This window comes from Canis lupus, chromosome 1 (assembly GCF_011100685.1).
Source record: "Canis lupus familiaris isolate Mischka breed German Shepherd chromosome 1, alternate assembly UU_Cfam_GSD_1.0, whole genome shotgun sequence".
Classification (NCBI taxonomy): Eukaryota; Metazoa; Chordata; class Mammalia; order Carnivora; family Canidae; genus Canis; species Canis lupus.
In genome coordinates, this window is record NC_049222.1 from 52315566 (window position 1) to 52334726 (window position 19161).

The 19161-nt window shown below is 46.2% G+C and overlaps 1 long non-coding RNA gene across 3 annotated transcripts; it reads right to left on the reverse strand.

Annotated features, from left to right (window-relative positions):
- Positions 1–1545: 1545 nt before the first annotated feature.
- Positions 1546–18017, reverse strand: LOC102151615. Of its 3 annotated transcripts, XR_005353781.1 has the most exons (6): positions 17960–18017; positions 14089–16586; positions 11292–11389; positions 10243–10481; positions 8801–8911; positions 1546–2875 (listed from the first exon to the last, which is right to left on the reverse strand). It is a non-coding gene; the product is annotated as an uncharacterized LOC102151615 (long non-coding RNA). The 3 variants fall into 3 exon arrangements; XR_005353780.1 differs by lacking the exon at positions 10243–10481; XR_005353782.1 differs by lacking the exons at positions 10243–10481; positions 11292–11389.
- Positions 18018–19161: the final 1144 nt, after the last annotated feature.

The following is a 19161-nucleotide window of genomic DNA, read 5'->3' on the forward strand; positions in this document are numbered from 1 at the left end:
CCCTCCCACAGAGAAGGAAGAAACAAGGCTGCTGGTAGGAGCGCTGTCTTCTCTCTGGCTCCATTTTGCGTCCTTGGCCTTTTCACACTTCCCCACAGAGAATGGAGCTGCAGGGATAATTAAGCCTAAAGATGAAAATTTTATCCTCCCCAAGTGGGAATCTGCTGCAAGCCTAGGGTTGACCTGAAGTTAATTTTGAATGGGAATGTCGTGTTTCAGAGCTTTTATGCTATGATACCACTATATAATATTTCTCCATTGAAATATCAAGTTCTAGAAGTAAGGAATGTCCAAATGCAATTCTTCATTACCGTGTTCCCTAGGATGATTCAATACTTGGGGCCCCTGAACCTTCCAGAGGCACTGACTCATCAGTCAGGGGCCTGGCCTGGGGGTCAGATCTGATTTCCAGTCTTGACTGTATGATGCAACATGATATGGCACAAGACATTTGGCCTCTCGGAGCCTTAGTTCCAGCTCCAAAAATCTAGAAATTCTATGTCTCAACCTTCAGAGACCCGGCCACCTTGTTTTAAAGGTTGTGCATAAAATATGGACACAGGTCATTAGCTATCTCATTAAATATCTGTCAAATGAATGAATGAATGAACAAATGAGTGCCAGTTAGGGCTCCGAAGCCATTTTCTGGAAAACTTTGGAAGAACAATCAAAGGCAAAGTTCAGCAACCAAAAACTGGAGACTTTGATTTACTGTCACCGAAAAGTTGAAAAATCTTAGTAAGAGACACTTGAACCTTTTAAGTATCATCTTGTGGTAATAATGACCTCTCATGCATATTTATGCACTTAGCTTTATAATAACCACTTGAAAGACTAGTTTTTTCTCCCCCCAGGGAATGAAGCTATGTGAAGTGTGACAAAATATTCCAAGTTCAAAGGTCCAAATATGTAAAATACAAAAACGCTGGAATTTCTTCTGCAAGCACAAAGCACCTTAGTGTTTACTGACTCAGGGAGCTCTGGGACACTCGAGGCCTCCTTGAAAGTCGCCAAATGCTTGCGTGCCCCCCGCATTCCTTCTGAGGAACCCCAGCCCGCCTCACTGAAGTGCATGAGGCCTAGCCCGGGTCCAGACAGGTAACCTTTGGAGACAGAGGAAACTGTTGGCCGTTGGGTGTTTCACAAGGAATTCCAAACAGGCTCCACAGCCAGAGTTACTTTGCACAAAACCTTTCTGCTACCGTTACTCAATGTCATTCATTACCCTCCCAAAGTAAAATCATATGACCCCATTTCCTCAGTAAGTTAATTATTTCATTTCTTTGTATGAGGCAAAACACTACTTTTATTGTTAATTAATATGCTAAAATTAGGTTATGCCATTCTGGACATGTGAAATTGAATTTAGTACTTTCAAATATATTTTTTAAAAGCCGGTTAAAAATAAATGCCTTCGACGTCTTTTCTTCTTCCAACAGCATAAATTTCCTTCTTATGAAATTTCATTTCTTCCTGCTGTTATAAATGACAGAAAGCCACTTATTTTCCAAAGGGAAGGAGGAATAATAATAATGAGACATTCAGTGAGCATTTCAAAATTCAGATATTTAATAATTGAGCAAACTGAAAAGGAAAGAAAAAAAATACAACAAAAGGGAGAGAACCATCCACGGGTTTCAGGGACAAAACAACTAAATGGAAAAATGCGAGGAATTCTTTATTTGTGGACTGATCTCAGGCACTTAACGGGTTTCTTTTTCTTTCTTTTCCCATGGATCGGTGTGAAGAGATCATAGGAGATTCAGAAATGTCTGTTATTGCAGAGAAGCAGAAATCACACGTCCATCCTAGAGACGGCAGGAAAGCTTCCCCGGATGGTGGGATACAAAGTGGCTCCTTGATTCCCTCCGTTCTTCTGCTCTAATGAAATTCCCCCGATACATCTGCCATAGCACACTGTTAATTACTTTTCTATTTATTTAGTAGACCTACAAGTGGAAAGCAATCTATTGCCAGGGAATTGTTTGACTCCTATGCTAAGTAGACGGCATTCCGATCCGGTGAGGTTGACGGCAGCCCGAGCCCAACTTTTATCTCATTGCCATGTCAAATTAGCACCCAGCAGGCCCTAGATACGAGGAGGGGTTTTTCCCTTCTCTGCAAAAGGTGAATAGTTCTCAGAAGTCAATAAACTGATGCTGGTCCTTCTCCATCGGGCCTGCTTCTTTATCCCTGAAAGTGACAGGAGAGATTAAATGCGGAGTTTCCAAGGCAGGGCGGGGTCTTCACGCTAAGGATCGGACTGTACACGTCCATTGGTACCTTTAAATCGATGCGGTAAAGTGCAGTTTAGAAAGTAGGCTGGGTCTCCCAGAGACGAACAGGAGAGCGAGTCCACGTCTACCCAACAACCAAGCTTACGAGCCCGTGTTGTGCTTTTATTCCTTTGCGCCAGTTTCCCCAAGCAAATGTGAGGGTTACGGCCACGTTACCATGAGCCTGGTGGGCCTTCTTCACCCCGAGGTCACTTGGTGGTCAGGAAACCGAGTCCCAGATAAGACTTATCTTGGCAATCCGCGGTGGGCCTTCGGGGGCTGGGGGAGAGGGGGGCCCCGAGTCCAGCTGCAGGGCCCTTATCTAAGGCAGAGACCTGGAGCACAGCCGGCGAGGAAAGAGCAGTCCAGCCTCCTCTCGAAGAGCAGAGCCAGCTCCCTGGCATTCAGGGGTAGGATGGCCCTCCCTCTACTCCAGGCTCCTCGTTTGCGCTGGCTGTTGTGGTTGTGGTTGTGGTTTTGGTTTTTTGTCTTCTTCCTTCCTTCCTTCTCTCCTGTCCTCTCCTGTCCTCTCCTCTTCTCTCCTCTCCTCCCCTTCCTTCCTCCTTCTTCAGTAAGACTGCCAGCCACCTGGTATCTCTCTGGAACGTGAAAATAAGGCAAGAGAAGAGAAGAGGCACAAGTCAGACGAGGAGAGCAGTAGTAAGAGCTGCTAGCAATGAAACTTCCCATTTCCATCTTGGGGTGATGGAAATCCTCTTCCCACCATCACTGAGCAGCTGAGTCCTGCCCCACACTGGCTCTGCCCGCAGCTCTGCAGGTGCCCGCCCTGCCACGGTGACCTGGGTCCCTGCGGGGGTGCCCGTCCTGCCATGGCGACCGAGCCCAGCTGTTTGGGTCCTGGTGCGGCCCAGGCCTCCTTGGTCCAGGTGCCTCTTGGTGCCCCTGCAAGTCTGCTCTCCTGCCTCTGAGCCCAGCTCCAGCCCAGGTCACCAGGGCTTCCCCCCATCCACTCATCCACGGCCTGTGTTCCCTTTAACCTCCAGCTCTGTCAGGAAGCATTTCCCGACTCTCCGAGTTCCACACCAGTGGCAACCAGGCTCCAAATCTGTGGGCACTTAGGAAGATGGGCCCTACCATCCTCTCTAGCTTCTGCGTGCTTTGAAAGGAGGATCCCACATCCCGCCCAAGGGCGTCCCTCTGCAAGTCCTGGTACAACATTGTGTGACCCCAGAAAGGGAACCAGCAGCCCCAGGCATCCCTCTTACTCTGAGCTCCCCCAATACAGACTGTCCAGTCTATGAACCCACTTCCCTTTCCTTCCCCTTCCTTCCTCCTTGGGATTCCCTGCCCTTCTTGTTGCTTCCACCCAGGCTTTGCTGCCTGCCACAGAGCTGAATGATGGCCCATGGTCCCTGCAGCAACATCTGTGTGTCACAGCAGCCACTCAGGCCTCCAGGAAAGGACAGGACTGGGGACCCTTCCAGAGCACCTGTTGTCGGGTAACCTACTCTGTTCCCCAACGGGACCCAGCTACGAACACACTCGCCATCTCCCCGTAGGGCTGGGACTTTGGTGAAGGCTGGGATTACTTGCTCTCTCTTTTCTTCTCGAGGTGGGAGAGTCAATTATGCATCGGAGTCTATTAATCTTATAAACAGTTATGGAGCTGAAGAGGCTGAATCGAACAGCTGAGGTTTGAAAGAGGTTGGAGTGCCCGAGCCATTATTATAATGAAGTTCCGTGATGTATAATCATGTCTCTGGGTGACCAGGCACAATTCTTTAAGTTTGAGAAATTGTAAATGAAGTGCAGGGTATTCTTTTTTTTTTTTTAATGTATACAATGCAGCCTCCCAAAAGGTTGTGCTCGTGACCAACAGCCCCTGGGCCCTCCATCTGGGGAAGGCACCTAGGGCCAGCCTGAGCGGCCCATCTCCGGGGCCTCCGACCTCACGCTGGCTGACCCCACAGGCTGGCGAGCCACCTCTTGCTCCTCCCAGGGACCGGGAGAGAGGTAGCCAGGATGAGGAAGAGGAGTATGCTGCGGTCCTTTTCTCTTAAGACCTGTGTGGTTGTCTGTCTCTTAAATTTGGTTCAGTGGCATAAGAAAAAGGGAATTTATCTTTCTCCACAGATGCAACGAACAGATGCTGGGACCAGAGATCTTGCATCGTCAATAAAAGATAAGTCATACAATCTATAAAACTGCTGAAAGAAATCAGAATTTCAGCAAATTCTGGTTCTTTTTTTTTCAGGCTGCTCCTTTTGATCAACTATGGGGAGAGGGGGGAAAAGCCAGTCATGCATAAATTCCATCTGTGATTATAGCACAGTACGAACGTGGCTGGAAGAGGAATGGGGGATAGAGTGATCGTCGAGCTGCGGTACTGACGAGGTAGAATGGGAATGATGCCCGCGATAAAGACAAAGCTGTCATAATCAATTAGCATTTAACTTTTTGTAAAGATCTTGGAGGCGATGGGTTCTTTAGATTTTAATGTGCGTCTTCAAAGTAATTTTGTAAGCTATTTAAATGATGCTCCCTTTTTACAACTCTACATAATTTGATTATACAAACCATCCTCCAATCCTTGGATATGCAAATGCAGCATCAAAATGATTTTTTTCCATATTTTGACAGAATTTGATGTTGTTGCAGTGATAAGATGTGACACAGATTGCAGCAGGGCTTCAGGAACCTGCTCATTGGGTACACTGAGGCCGTTCAGATTTTAAATGACTGTTTTTTGAGAATCACCCTTAGAAATAAATAAAAATTTGGAAACCAAAGACAGGGCAGTTACTGGGGTTTGGATCTAATAGATCTAATCCCAGGGTCACCAGGATGCTGAATCTGTGAATTATACTCTCAGATCCTCAGTCTTCCCACCTGGAAAATGATGCTAATAAGACATAGGTCACAGAAATGTTATAAGGGTCAGCGGTCAGAGTGAAAACACCTGCCAGAACATGGAGAGGACCTCATATGGTGGCCAGAACATGGAGAGGACCTCATATGGTGGCCTACTACTACTATAACTATGACTATGACTAACACCTGGGCTATTCCTTTGGCAAAGTTATTTGTCAAGCAGATATCAAGTGTTGTAGCGATGCTGAGATTATGCCAATAGCTGAGCTTTGTAGTCATCTTAGAGGAGAAGGTAATTGAGATGCTTCTTTGAGGAGTCATCACCAGAGAGTACCAGCATAGAATGATGGACTGTACATTCACTCAGCATTTCCTCAACTCCTTCTGTGGATGAGATACTGTTCAGAGTGCTGAGGATTGAGGATATAGATTTGGAGGGATCAGCATTGACCCCTAGGAACTCATAGTCTAATAATCTCCCAGAGGTTGAAAAACTCCAAGAGGTCAAAGGGTAGGGAGAGACAGACAATTGCATAGCCATGGAATGAGCAGCAAGAGGGGTTGTGTGTGCAAATTTATCAGGTTCAGTAATCAGCAGAGAGAGAGAGAGAGAGAGAGAGAGAGAGAGAACTGTGCAGGACAGTTCCAGGAGGCTTCGTGGTGGACCTGAGGTTTGGGTTGAGGCATGAAAGAGAAGTAAGGGCAGTCTGGGTGGCTCAGCGGTGTAGCACTGCCTTCAGCCCAGGGCGTAAGCCTGGGGACATGGGATCGAGTCCCCCATCGGGCTCCCTGCATGGAGTCTGCTTCTCCCTCTGCCTGTGTCTCTGCCTCTCTCTGTGTGTCTCTAATAAATAAATAAAATCTTTAAAAAAAAATAGAGAAGTAGGTTTGCTAGACAGTGAGGTGTCAAGAAGCCCATTCCTGTTATAGCAGTGGTTATGGACTGGGTGTGATTTTGCTCCCCAGGGGACATTGGCAAGATCTTGAGACAGTTTTGATTGTCATGACTCGGGGGGTGTTAGTGGCCTCTGGCAGGCAGAGGCCAGCCAGGGATGCTGCTATGGTATACAAGAGAGTCCCCCCAACAGAGAATCACCCAGCCTCAATGTCAATAGTGCCCAGGCTGAGACTCACTGAGCTAAGGACGCCAGGAGGGCAGGAAATAACATGTCACATCTGGGAAATGCCAGCTGATTTGAGATGGCTTCGTGCCCTCACAGGAGAGGGCAAGGAATCTGGAGGACATCAAACCATGGAGAGCCTTGTTGGCCATCATGAGCTCCACTTCCCCTAAGTAGCCCTTATGTTAGAGGAAAACTAACCCCATTCACCACCTCAGAAAGCAGTAGCCTGAAAGAGCCCAAGTTCCTATATTATTTTAAATGTTGCTTCTCTTCATAATTAAAATTAAAAAAAAAAACAATAAGGTGTTTTTCTCTTACTGGCATGTATGTGTAAGCCAGGATAAGATGCTTGAATGAACAGGGCACTGAAGAATTTCCAACAAGGGGATGATGGGAGCTGATGTGTGGGTTTGAGTTGTCTGTCACACAGGGCTGTGTAAGAGGGGGCTGTGTAAGAGCCGTGCTGGCAAAACCCACCTCCCCAGAGGTTCCTAATCTGGTGCCATTGAGATCCAAGGTCACATCTAATTTTGAACTGTCTGCCAGCAGCAGTGGGATCAGAGGAGCAGGCTCCAGTAGTAGAAGGAAGACCAGGGACTTCTTTTTTTTTTTTTTTAATTTTTATTTATTTATGATAGTCACACAGAGAGAGAGAGAGAGGCAGAGACACAGGCAGAGGGAGAAGCAGGCTCCATGCACCAGAAGCCCGACGTGGGATTCGATCCCGGGTCTCCAGGATCGCGCCCTGGGCCAAAGGCAGGCGCTAAACCGCTGCGCCACCCAGGGATCCCAGACCAGGGGCTTCTAAAGGCTCTGGCCTGGCCACTCATTAGCTGTGTGACCTGAAGAACATCACTTTCCCTCTCTGGTCTCAGGTGACAAGAGTTAGCTGGTCCAGAAGAGCCTGCCACTCCGCACCGCGCGGACCAGGGGAAGCTTTTCTGCGAAGTCCTCACACAGTGTGTTCTGGGAAGTCAGCTGTGTAGGTCTGGCTGGTCCCTGCACCCCAACACAGCATGGTTTTGGGTTTGGGGGAGGCTCAGTGGAAACTTAGCAGCAGTAAGTTTAGTTTTCCACTTTAATAACTTCATTCCTGCGAGTCTGGAGAATTCTTTGGCCTCCAAGAGTGCCTTATTATACAAATCTCTCGATTCCCTATCAGCTGACCTGTTAGGCATTGGAGGACCCTTCCACACGGTTAACAAGAATGAACTTGGGAGAAGGAGCAAGAGGCCCACGTGCGTTAGAAGAGCATAAATATTGCTAACGTTTTCTCAGACATAGTCACTCACCTGTTTATTTAGGTAAAGCTCTTTCTCTCTGGGTCACAAAGCATTTTACAAACCTAGAAGTGGATGGTTTCTATCTGCCCAGAGGGCTATTGATGAACAGAAGTGAGAGGGGGGGATGGGACTGCATACCTTTGTGCTTGGTGGCTACAGAACTCTGACACATCTTACTGGACATCCAGCCATGGACCTGAGTAAGTCCTTGACCCCTCCCATCTGTGTCCTTGTCTGTAGACTAAGACGTTGAAGCAGATGGCTCTGCAACCCCTTCGGCTCTAAACTTGTAGGATTATGAGAGGTAACTCTGGTTAGCAAGTGAACATCCAGGGAGGCAGGTGACGGGAACCTAAGGGCTGCTCCGTGGACCTCTCTGGATCGGCAGCATGGCTACGCTCAGTAACTCATTGATAAGGAAAAAGAATGGCTCCAGACTGAAAGTTGCCCCCTTTGAAGGGAAGAAACCAGAGAGCCACAGGTGGGAGCAGGGGGCGGGGTCCCAGGAGGAAGAGGAGGAGAGGGCCAAGCAGGGGAAGGTGAGCCCTGCAGATGTTTCTTGGACCTCAGGTAACACATCCCGGTGTGGTTTGAGGAAGACAGACTTAAAATCTGGGGAATACCCTTTTGACTCACAGGAACTTGTAAAATACATTCTTTCCATTTCATCCTCATTATACCAGAGTTATTCAAGTAACTCAGTGACATCGTCCTATCATGGGGTGGTTTTCAAAGTGTTTTGAGTGACCAGAGTATGCAGCTTTTGTGGAGTTTGAATATGGACCAGATCCTCTGGCAGCACCCCAGCCCCCTGGCCCCTTCTTCCTTCCTCCATGCCCTGGAGTTCACATCCTGACCATTGCGCCTGCCGTTTCCCATGTGGTCTGGCACTGAGGGGACTCCAGGGCCCTTTCAGAGGATCTACAAGGTCAGAATTAACTTTGTAACAACGCTAAGATGCCACTGACCTTCATCCCTCTTTCTCTGAGAAGAATGCAGTGGGGTCTTCCAGTGGCTGCTCCAGGTGTGGTGGCATCATGGCCCCAATAACTAATGGCATGCCTGCTTGTGTTCTCATGTCTTACAATGTTTTGGTTTATCTCTTTGTCTCTTATCTTTATGTGTCTTTGGATTTCTCTATAATTTTTGAGTGTGAAGAGGTCCTTAAACAAAATGGTTTTAGAAGTGCTGCTCTGGACCAGGCACCCCTGGTTGGCTTCTTTGCTCCTGTTCTCTGGTTCCACCCTACCTACCCCTGTCCAGTGTCCAGGCCACCCCCACTCACCTGTCACGGACCCATCTGAGGTGACTTCTCCAATTCACAGCCGCCATGCCTGTACCATGGCTGATCATTCTCACACTTGATTGGAGACAGATACCTTTCAGTATCTGCAACCTGAAAGGGGAGAGAGCCTGGGCATTATCAGAGCAGCACACGTCCATGATGGAGTTCTGCAAAATGGCAGCAGTCAATGACGGCATCTGCTCTGGGTTCTGTGTTGGTTCCAGACGTGGATCATTGGTTCTTGTGTTAATTCTCTGAGCCACCCCAGGAACTGTCAAATATCTTTTTATCACTTAAAGTTGTTTGAATAAACAGAAGCTGAACTAACAGGAAAAATTTAATATACCTCTCCTAGATTCCCCACTCCATCTGCTTATTTTGATCTACTAATTTACCTTTGGGCCCTGTCATCTGGCAAATTGCTCATCTCCTGTCCGAAGCAGCCTTGGTCTTGCTCCCTGTGGGTCACTCCCTGGCCAGTGTCAGCACCATTCTGGGTCTGCCCAGCTTTGGCTGGATGGCTTCGTCTCCTTGTCTCTATGCCTGTCCCATAGCTCCTCAAGGGAGACTTCGTGCCTCAAGCTTTGGTGCTAAGATGAGACAAATGAAACCTGTAGTTGGATTGGTCCAGGCACTTTTTGGAGTATCTTATTGTTTGGGCACAGACCCCCAGAGAGAAACTAGGTGCCTCTCTCCCAGAGCAGCCAGATTGGCACAAAACCCTCTGGTAATAAACTGGCCATTATGTAGCATGAGAAAATTTAATTAAAAGAAAAACAACAAATATTCCCCATGAGGTAACAGGAAAGGTAACATGGTTCATGTTGAACAATGAACATTCCCTCTCCCATTTATCATCGGCAGTGTGTTGATCAGCAGCCCGCCCCAAACATATGTCTGCCCCCCAAAAGATAGACCCACCTCCCAATCCCAGGAAGCTGTGAATGTGACCTTATTTGGGTAAAGGGTCTTTGCAGATCTAATTAAATTAAGGATCTTGAGATGAGATCATCCTGGCTTACCAGGGTGGGCCCTAAATCAAGTGACAGGTCTCCTTACAAGAGACACTCAAAGGAGGGACAGGAAGAAGAGGGGAAGGTCACATGAGGACAGGGACAGAGGTTGGAGTGGTGCAGCCATAAGCCAAGGAGCACCTGCAGCCCCCAGAGCTGGAAGATGCAGAGAAAGGAAGCTGGGTTAGAGCCCCTGAAGGGGCACAGTCCTGCTGACACCATGACTTTGGACTTCTGCCCTCCAGAACCGTGAGACATCAGATTTCTGTTGTGTTAAACCACTAAGTTGTGGTCCTTTGTTGTGGCAGCCCCAGGAGTCCACCACCCTAGATGGAAAGCCCATGATCTCGAGACTGCTTCTTGCTGGCTGCCCTTCTGAAAGGGTGGCTGTTCTGCTATCTCATCCAATGACCAGGGCCCATTCCCTACCCTTCTTACAGCTTGTGACTGGGGAAGCCTCCTGTGTGCTGTGGATCAACTGTGTCCAGGTCCCCTGCCTTTGCCCAGGTTCTGGAGTAGCCAATGGTGTCCACAGGTCTCCTTGGTCACTAGGACTATTTCAGTGTTTCACTGGTACACAGATCATGACCCACGTGGGTTCCAGCAAAAAGCAAGAGGAATTTATTCTGAGATGAATGGACCCCAAGGGCCAGAAGCGCAGTCAGGTCCTATGAAGAACCGAGAGCAGATACTGATAAGCGTTCAGAATGCAGGCGATCACTTGATAGCTCATCAAAGGTTTTTTTCTGTTCTTTTCATTTCTCTCTATACCAGCTTTCCTTGTCTCTGTGGGACAGCTCACGAAGGCCACCCTGCCTAACATCAATTCTAGCTTCCCGATTGGCCTCACCTCAGTCAGCAGAGCTGTGGGGAGTGGGCACCTCTCATTCCAGTTCCCAATTCTTGGGAGAGAGAAAGCTAATTGGAAGAGACCCCCAGCTAAGGCCGAATGGGCAGATTCAGGTAGTCCAAGCGAAGTGGCAAAGGTGGCCCACTGGTGCAGTGTGGTGGGGTTCACAGAGAAGGGTCCCTGGTTTGTCCAAAGTAACGGAGTGCTGAGGGCCAGGTCTCTGGCCAGAGGTGCCGCCCTTGCAAGGGTCTCTTCATCTTCAACCTCCACACACATGGAAGGCTGAGCGTGTGCATGTGCTCTTCATTTGCTCTCTCTCTCAGGGTGGCCCTTGCCCACCTTCTTTCAAGGGGCCCATACATAACATATACTTGTTGAGAATGCCAGCCCTGTGTGCTCCCAACACCCCCACACTAGGCTGATCCTCTTTTAGGAAGAGCCTCCACTGCACGTTGGCTAACATGTCCCTTGCCTACTCCATCTCCCATCCTCTGTCTTTGTCCCAGCTGATGTAGAGAGGTACTGATGGGAAGGACACCAAATCCCCAAGCCCACTGTACCCTTCGTCACCCCGGAGGTGGGGATTTCACCTCAGGATGATTACTGACTACCCATGCTGGAGACTCACCTTCACACCCCTTCCATGTGCACATGAAGGAGGTGAGAACTCAGGCGATGCCTTAGCTGACCAGAGGTCACCAACGTGGACATTCTCTGATAAGGACCCTGCAGAAAAAAGTGTTCTGTTTTTGTGTGTGGGTGTATGTGTGTAGCTAAACTGGCAGCACAAAGATTAATATCCAATTTCCGAAGAGGTGAGAGAAGGAAAAACAGTAAACGGGGAAATGGGAAATGCTGTGCCCCCGGCAGCCCAGGTGGGATTTCTGAGTTTCCACCCTCTGCCATCGCCTGCTTCATGGTCTGCTGCCCCCACATAATGGAATTTGAAAGTGCCTCCCAAGCAAAGGGCAGAGCACCCTGTTAGGTCTGAAAATGAATAATGATGAACCCTAGGCTCAGTCCTGGTTGGATAAGGATAAATAAAATTAAAATTCGGAAATTTGTTTTAAATGGGTTGTTAATTGCTGTTGAGCTTTAAATATTTGAGTTTATTAATTTCTCCCTCACCCCCTGAATTATATTTCAGCAACATTCCCCTGTTATTAGGCTATTAAGTCAGACATATCAAAAAGGAAGCATTTATTTATATCTTCAGAGACATGTACATCTAATTAAGACCGTGTTACTGTGCATATTTTATATCAGGCAAATGCTGTCTGTGATCTCAGCCTCATCAGCTCTGAAGGGCCTTCATGAGTGTTTGGAAGATATGTCTTGAGCGGGATAAGGAAGACATCCTGTAAGATTTCCTATGAAATTCACCTTGAAAGAAGTGGCTGCTCCTAGACATTAGAAAGACCCTTCTCAAAGTTAAAGAATCCAACATGGTAACCTCTAGAAAACAAGAGATCTGAACATTGGCCGCACTGCCAGAATGTTTCTGTGTTAATAAAAGTAGTGAAACTGGCTAACATCTAGAGAGAAGCTCTTGAATGCCACAAATTCTTAATGAATGCTCAATACTTCACTTAAGGCTCACAACAGCTCAAGGATGGAGAGAATATCTTTATCCCCATTTTACAGATGAGCAAAACAGAAGCTTAAGAAGATGAATTAATTTGCCTAAGAGGTGGAGGCAGGACTAAAAACTAAGGCTTGCCTGACTGGAGCTCAGGCTTTTTCCATTGGGTTTCTTTTCAGAGTCAAGAAGAGTTCATTCATTCTAGAACTTTCTTGGCCAAGGTGCTATCATCCCTACCCCCTACAAGGGGAGGAGAATTGATTCTCGCAGAGCAAAAATCACATTATTTTTATGTTTAAAGCACAGATAAACATATAGTGAGTTAATTGATAAACAGCGTTTCTGTGATACTAAAACTTAGGAAGAAATGTCTGAAGAGGCATCTTAGGGAGACGTCAGTGAAGAAGGTTCAGAAATACTGTTTCATAGCGATAGCAGAAATGCTCCCTGCCAATTGCTCACTTGTCCTTCTGTACAATGTTAGAATCACTGTCGGCCTTCCTGTTGCTACTGCAGTTTTATTTTTACAGGTAAACTGGACGTGAACGAGCACTGTGGACTCCCCGTAATGGTAGGGCCCAAGCGCCAGTGCTGGATGGCGAATGCCTTTCGGCTGTCCCAGTTCCTTATCTGATGAATTTCCATCAACAAACAATGGATTCCATTTCCAAAGGACATTCAAGTTCTCCATGTGAAGACATTCCAAATTGAGGGATGGTCATTTCACACTTTGGGGGCTTTAGCCCAAGATTCCTGAATCTTTCTTTCTTTCTTTCTTTCTTTCTTTCTTTCTTTCTTTCTTTCTTTCTTTCTTTCTTTCTTTCTTTTCTTTCTTTCTTTCCTTTCTTTCTTTCTTTCTTTTCTTTCTGTAATATTGTACAAGAAGCTGGTAGACAAGGTCTGGGTTTGGGTTATATCAGAAAAACTCAGGTTTGAATCATGGATTTTACCCCTTCCAGGTCAACGAGTCGTTGGACGAGATTATCAATCTCAAAGTATCCCTGTTTTCTCACTGCTAAGCCTACATTCTGACTGTATGGTGAGCATTTTACCCATATTTTACCTGACACTCATACTGTCCACCATGGAGGCCACTAGTCACATGTGGCAATTTCAAATGAAATTTATTAAAATGAAATAAAATTTAGTGTTTTGTCTTCACCCACCAGCCACATTTCAAGTACTCAATACCTGCATGTGGTTACCAGTCAGACAATATAGATGAGGAACATCTCTATCACCGCAGAAAATTCTACTGGACAGTGCTGCTCTAGAGACACTAATGCCAAGAAGGCAGGAACCTTGCCAGTGAAGGGTGGTTACTTTTCATTTAACAGATTTGTAGTGATGACCGCTTTGTGCAGGCTTCAGTCTCAGCACAAGTCAAGATCTGTAATCAAACCAAAGTTCCTACACTTGAGGAGGCGATGATTACTATCCTTGTTACTGCCGGTTTTTATGATCTCCTGGTGAGTGGGCAGGAGGGTAGTGTTGAAAAATATTAGGAAGGAGTCAGAGCGCATGACTTTGAGTCTGAGCAGAGTGATATGAGTAAATTTACTCAGTCTCCCTGAAGCTGACTTTCCTCATCTCTAAAATGGGTATGGTAATAATTTCACAGGCTTGTTCTAAAGATTAAATAAAGGGATGGATGTAGAAGGTTTAACACAATGTCTAGCACAGTAGGTGCTCAAGAAATTACTGCTTTCCTTGATAAGATAAAACAATCTGGTCTGGTTTGTTGTACTAGTTTATTCATATAATAGGGTACTCCCTCTGCTGTATGGGGTTTATCGGTTTATTGTTAAGGATCTAGTTCAGGGTGGTCCTACAGGCTACCTACCAAAATAATGCTTCAGATGCCATTGGAATCCATTCTTCAATTCACATTTGACAATCAATTGGTCACATAATAATCTTAACAGCATTCTTGTTGGTCTTGGTTGCTGTAATTACAGAATGTAACCTTGAAGAGGTTAGAGAAAACATAATTGCATTCGTGAGCCATAAAGGTAAGGAAAGTGCATGGCGGGGAAGTGATGTGCCCAAGGTCCCAGCTCTGCAGAGGCAAACAGACTAGAAGGTGGGTCTCCAGTCATCAAATACAATGTGCTTAGCATTTTAGCAAATGGCCTTTGATCTGCCGCTCTGGCAGCTGCTCCATCTCCCCAAAGAAAGTTACTGTCAACAGCTGCCCATCCCTCAGAATAAGTCTCCTCCTCTTGGGACAGCGAAGTGGGTGTTCACTCAAACTAACACAGCATTTGGTAACAGTCGCCTCGACCCCGGAGCAGCCCCAGTGCTGGGGGCTGAGGGAGAATTTCCCTTCCCTCGTTTTTAGGCCCTGCTTTGTGCATTTTGTTATTTCCCCATCACCTAAGGAGTCTCTCTCCAAAATGTCAAGCTTGGGAGGTGGGAGGGGAAGCACCCTCTCTTCCTTGATGTTTAGGTATTGAGTGCTAGGGATGACCTACAAAGAGAGGTGCTAGAGTTAATCCTTTGGTCGGGTCCCTGCATGAAAAAGAATCTTGGGCTTCCACCCATCTTAAGTGACACATTCACATTTTGATAGAATTAATGTTTAATAGCCATATATTTGATTTTTCTGTTAGAAATGTTTTTTAAAGAATTAAAAAGTATTGTGGCTGAGTAATAGGCACCAATATGGTTTTGCCATTGTATAAGACAAGTGTACAGTTACAGATGAATGGCGTTGTAGAAGGGATCAGATTGCACTTGGGTTTTGAAAAGTTTTCTTTTCTTTTTTGAGGAGTATGGTTAGTCTTTATGATATAATTGACTGACTATGTGACAGAAAGCCCGGCCTTGCAATTTGATGCTGATTTAGATCATCATAAAGCGCTCCTATTTCCTTTGGAATCTTACGGCACTGGGCATGTACAAAAATGTCCCAACAGGAAGAGGAGGGAAGAGCAGGAAGTGTATGGATACTTAGATAAGTATGGAAACTGTCACAAAATAGCGTGCAGTCCTATCCCCTCCACACCCATGGAGCAAGTGAGCAATCACAAACTCGTTTGTACGTATGGTGTTGATTGCCTCGCTGCCTTCGCACCTTTTGCGGCTAGGGCATTTCTCTAGACAGGCTGGGAACCCTGGATGTTCTATAGGGCTATGCAAAAATGGGGACTGATTTCAGTTTGGGTAAAGGTAACATGACTAAACCTGAAATTGCCTCTGTGTGTATCATGGCTCGTTTGGGGATTAAAATAACAAAAGAATAGAATTTCTTGCCTATGGGTGAAGAACTTTAAGTCAGAGTTTGCTTGGAGGATCCCTGGGGGCAGGTGGAATGATCCTGTAGATGAGCGTGCACACATCCGCCTACTGCATGTGCAGGGGCCTGGCACCCTCCCGGACCTGGCCAGCCTGCGAGCAGGAGCGCTTCATTGACCTTTGACAGTGTGATCTGCTGCACGTCTTTCCTCTCTCCGTTCTTGGCTTGTTCTGTGGCTCAGCACCGCTCATTTTGGCTCCAGAACTCAGCGCTCAGTTTTCTGATAGTTACTTTAATTTATGACAGGGTTTGGACACACTCGTTGGCCATGACCTTGGCCCTCAGCCCAGAATATTATTTTCAGCATTTATCCTCTAGCTCTCTCATTGCAACCACGGGCAGGAGACGCTCTATCCTCTCACGGCCCCACGGTCAGGCGCAGGAGGGCAAGGGCCAGGGCAAACCTACTGCAGTTTCCACCCCCAGCTCCCAATCAGGTACGAGGTCCACATGGGAGTGGGGCAGAGTGATGGAGGGGGCCACCTTCCCTGCCGTGTGTCCTACTTTTACAATTACGTACCAATACCTTTCTTCTGGCAGTACTGGAGGTCTCCACACTCATCCTGCAAAGAAACTTGGCATTCACTAAGGTTTTACATTTGGGGAGACAAAACATGCACACCTAGCACCTTGAGAAGACGCAGGATGCTACCTCACCGAGAAGTGCCAACGGATATGCTCGGATCACATACCCACCCATATGAAGAAGCACTCCAAAAGACGGAGGGACAACAGAATAAGATCTCTCCCAGAGCATTACATTCAGCTTGGTCCTGAAGCATATGACAGACATATCCCACGGATGGGCAGTCAAAAATTAGTGGCATATATTCCAAGTAGACAGGGCCTACGTGAGCCACACAGAGAAGCTGGATCTAGCTGACGCACTGAAGTAACAGAAGAACGGGGTGTAAGTCCCCACCGCAGGGCTACAGATAACTACATAGGATGGGCACAGCCATTGCACAACACAACAGGTCCGACAGCTGACAAGAATCACCAGAGGGGAATTGTTCAGGAATGGAGAAGCTCTCCAAATTGACCTAGAAGGAAAAAGGAGGACATTGAAACTCCTGTAGGACCAGAGTTTGTATTTGTGTTGTTGCTCTACTGTTGTTTATTCAGGTGATACTCTAAAACACAGTCAACTCTGTACACCATGAATAATGGATTTCGTAATTTACATTTTTCTAATTGAAAAAATTTCAGGAATAGCCCCAAGTAAATCGCATGCATGATTTAACAGGAGATGAATACAATTTTAACTAGGAAAAAACTCCGAAGTGGTGCTGTTTCCTAGCAAAATAGCATCAGAGAATGGTTCTAATCCTTGGCTCTGTACTTTTATGAGATTATCAATGGAGATAATCGATAGTTTAGATAGTCTGTTTAGTTTCCAGACAAAATGTAGCGAGAGAACTAGAATCAGTTAGTCTACCTCTTAGTGTTTTAGCACTTTAAACTTCTTTTTTTTCTTTAAAGATTTTATTTATTTATTCATGAGAGACACAGGTAGAGAGGCAAAGACACAGCAGAGGGAGAAGCAGGTTCCCTGAAGGGAGCCCGATGCAGGACTCGATCCCAGGACCCCTGGATCACAACTTGAGCCGAAGGCAGATGCTCAACCACTGAGCTACCTAGGTGCCCCTGAAGGCATCTTTAAATTAATTCTGTAATTTGCTCCTCACGCCAGCTACAGAAGACTGGAGACGGTTTTGTTTGTCACCTGACAGCTTCACCCATGAGCCCAAGGTCACCTTCACCAGAGAATGGCAGAAAGGTCATCGCTCTGCCAACCTTCTGTGCTTTGGGAGCACCTACCACTTTGACTGCTTGGGACCCTTCCTCCTTTCTGGGAGGATCACCTCCTTTCTTAGGGAAAGTTGCTTCTTTCTCACTCCAACCACAGGCTCCTGGTGACACGCTCCCAGCCAGGGCACCTGACCTGAATTGAGGTGACCCTCAGAGTCTTTTTCAGGGACTTTTCGACTGTGATCAGGCTTGGGATGAAGAGGTGGGCAATTTAGTTTTAATTTTTCTTCTTGTGGCAAAAGTGTGAGATGTGTGGAGTGCGGTAGGGGGCAGGAGATGCTGGTGGCTCTGTGTCCCAGCCACGTGTAGGAAGTTTAAGAAAATTAAGAACAGGGACACCTGGGTGGCTTAGTTGGTTGGGCATCTGCCTTCGGCTCAGGTCATGGTCCCAGGGTCCTGGGATCAAGACCCCATATCGGGCTCCCTGCTTAGCAGGGAGACTGCTTCTCCCTCTCCCTCTGCCTCCCTCTCCTTCTGCCTCCTGCTCCCACTGTTTGTGCTCTCTCTGTCAAATAAATAAATAAAATCTTTAAAAAAAGAAAGAAAAAATTAAGAACAGTATGCAGTGAGGGATGCCTGGGTGGCTCAGTGGTTGAGCGTTTACCTTTGGCTCAGGGTGTGATCCAAGTCCCAGGATCAAATCCCACATCGGGCTCCCTGCATGGAGCCTGCTTCTACCTCCGCCTGTGTCTCTGCTTCTCTCTCTGCATTTCTCATGAATATATAAATAACATATTAAAAAAAAAAAAGAGAGAGAGAACAGTATACAGTGAGAAAAGAGAAAGTCTTCTGAGCGTCCAAATTTCTGGTTCTACTGTGATCCGTGTCACTTCTATGCCCCACAACCCTTTTATAATCTACTCTTGTATAAGAAGAAATAAGGCTCAATGAAGTTAAGTAAGTTGCCCCAGATCCTATGTTGAGTTATTGTTACAACTATGTCATTCACCGGTAGTGTCATTAGGCCCCTACACATGTAATCAATAAAGTTTCACATATACTATCTACTTTGATTTCTATGACAAGCCCTTGAAACAGATTGGGAAGGCACTGTGAACCCCAACTGTTGATGAGATGGTAGGTGACGTCCCTGCTCTCAAACAATCAGGGAGTGATGGGACGGGGGGCTTGAACCCATGTCTTCTTAAATAACACCGAACGCTCCTTCTAACCACACCTCACCATACGTCCGAACATACATACAACACACATAGACGTGCCTGAATGGAAAGGTCCATTTCAATGAAAGATGAAAATCAAATATGGTGAAATAACTGTCCTTCTTAGAATTATTTGTAAAAAGTGCTTCTTTACAAAGAAGATATCGCTGCCCATAATTATTTGCACTTTTATTTTGTGCCAAAACATTGGTTTAGGATCCACCACTGCTCTCTTCTGTAGATCTAACTGGGATAAAATATTTTCCATTATCTTGAGACTTGATAAAATATAAATAGCTTGTACTTTGTCTCTCTTGGTTTTGATACCTAATGAAATGTGAAAAAGCAAGATGACACATAAAAGAAAAGCAAAAGATAACTAATTTAGAGATTAACTTTGGAAAAGCTCCAAAATTAGATCATGTAATTAGTTCACAGTTTAGAAGCCTTTGGTGGAATTAGATTTATGCAAACAAATTCCATTCACATAGTTTAGGAAGACTGAATGGTTTTATAGATGAATCACGCTGAAAATTAAGGCTTACATAAGCCCTATTCCTCATTTTCTCTTATATCAATGGGTTTTAACAATCAAGAAAATCCAAAAATGGGCACTAATTTGTTCACTGGAAAAACTGATGGTGGG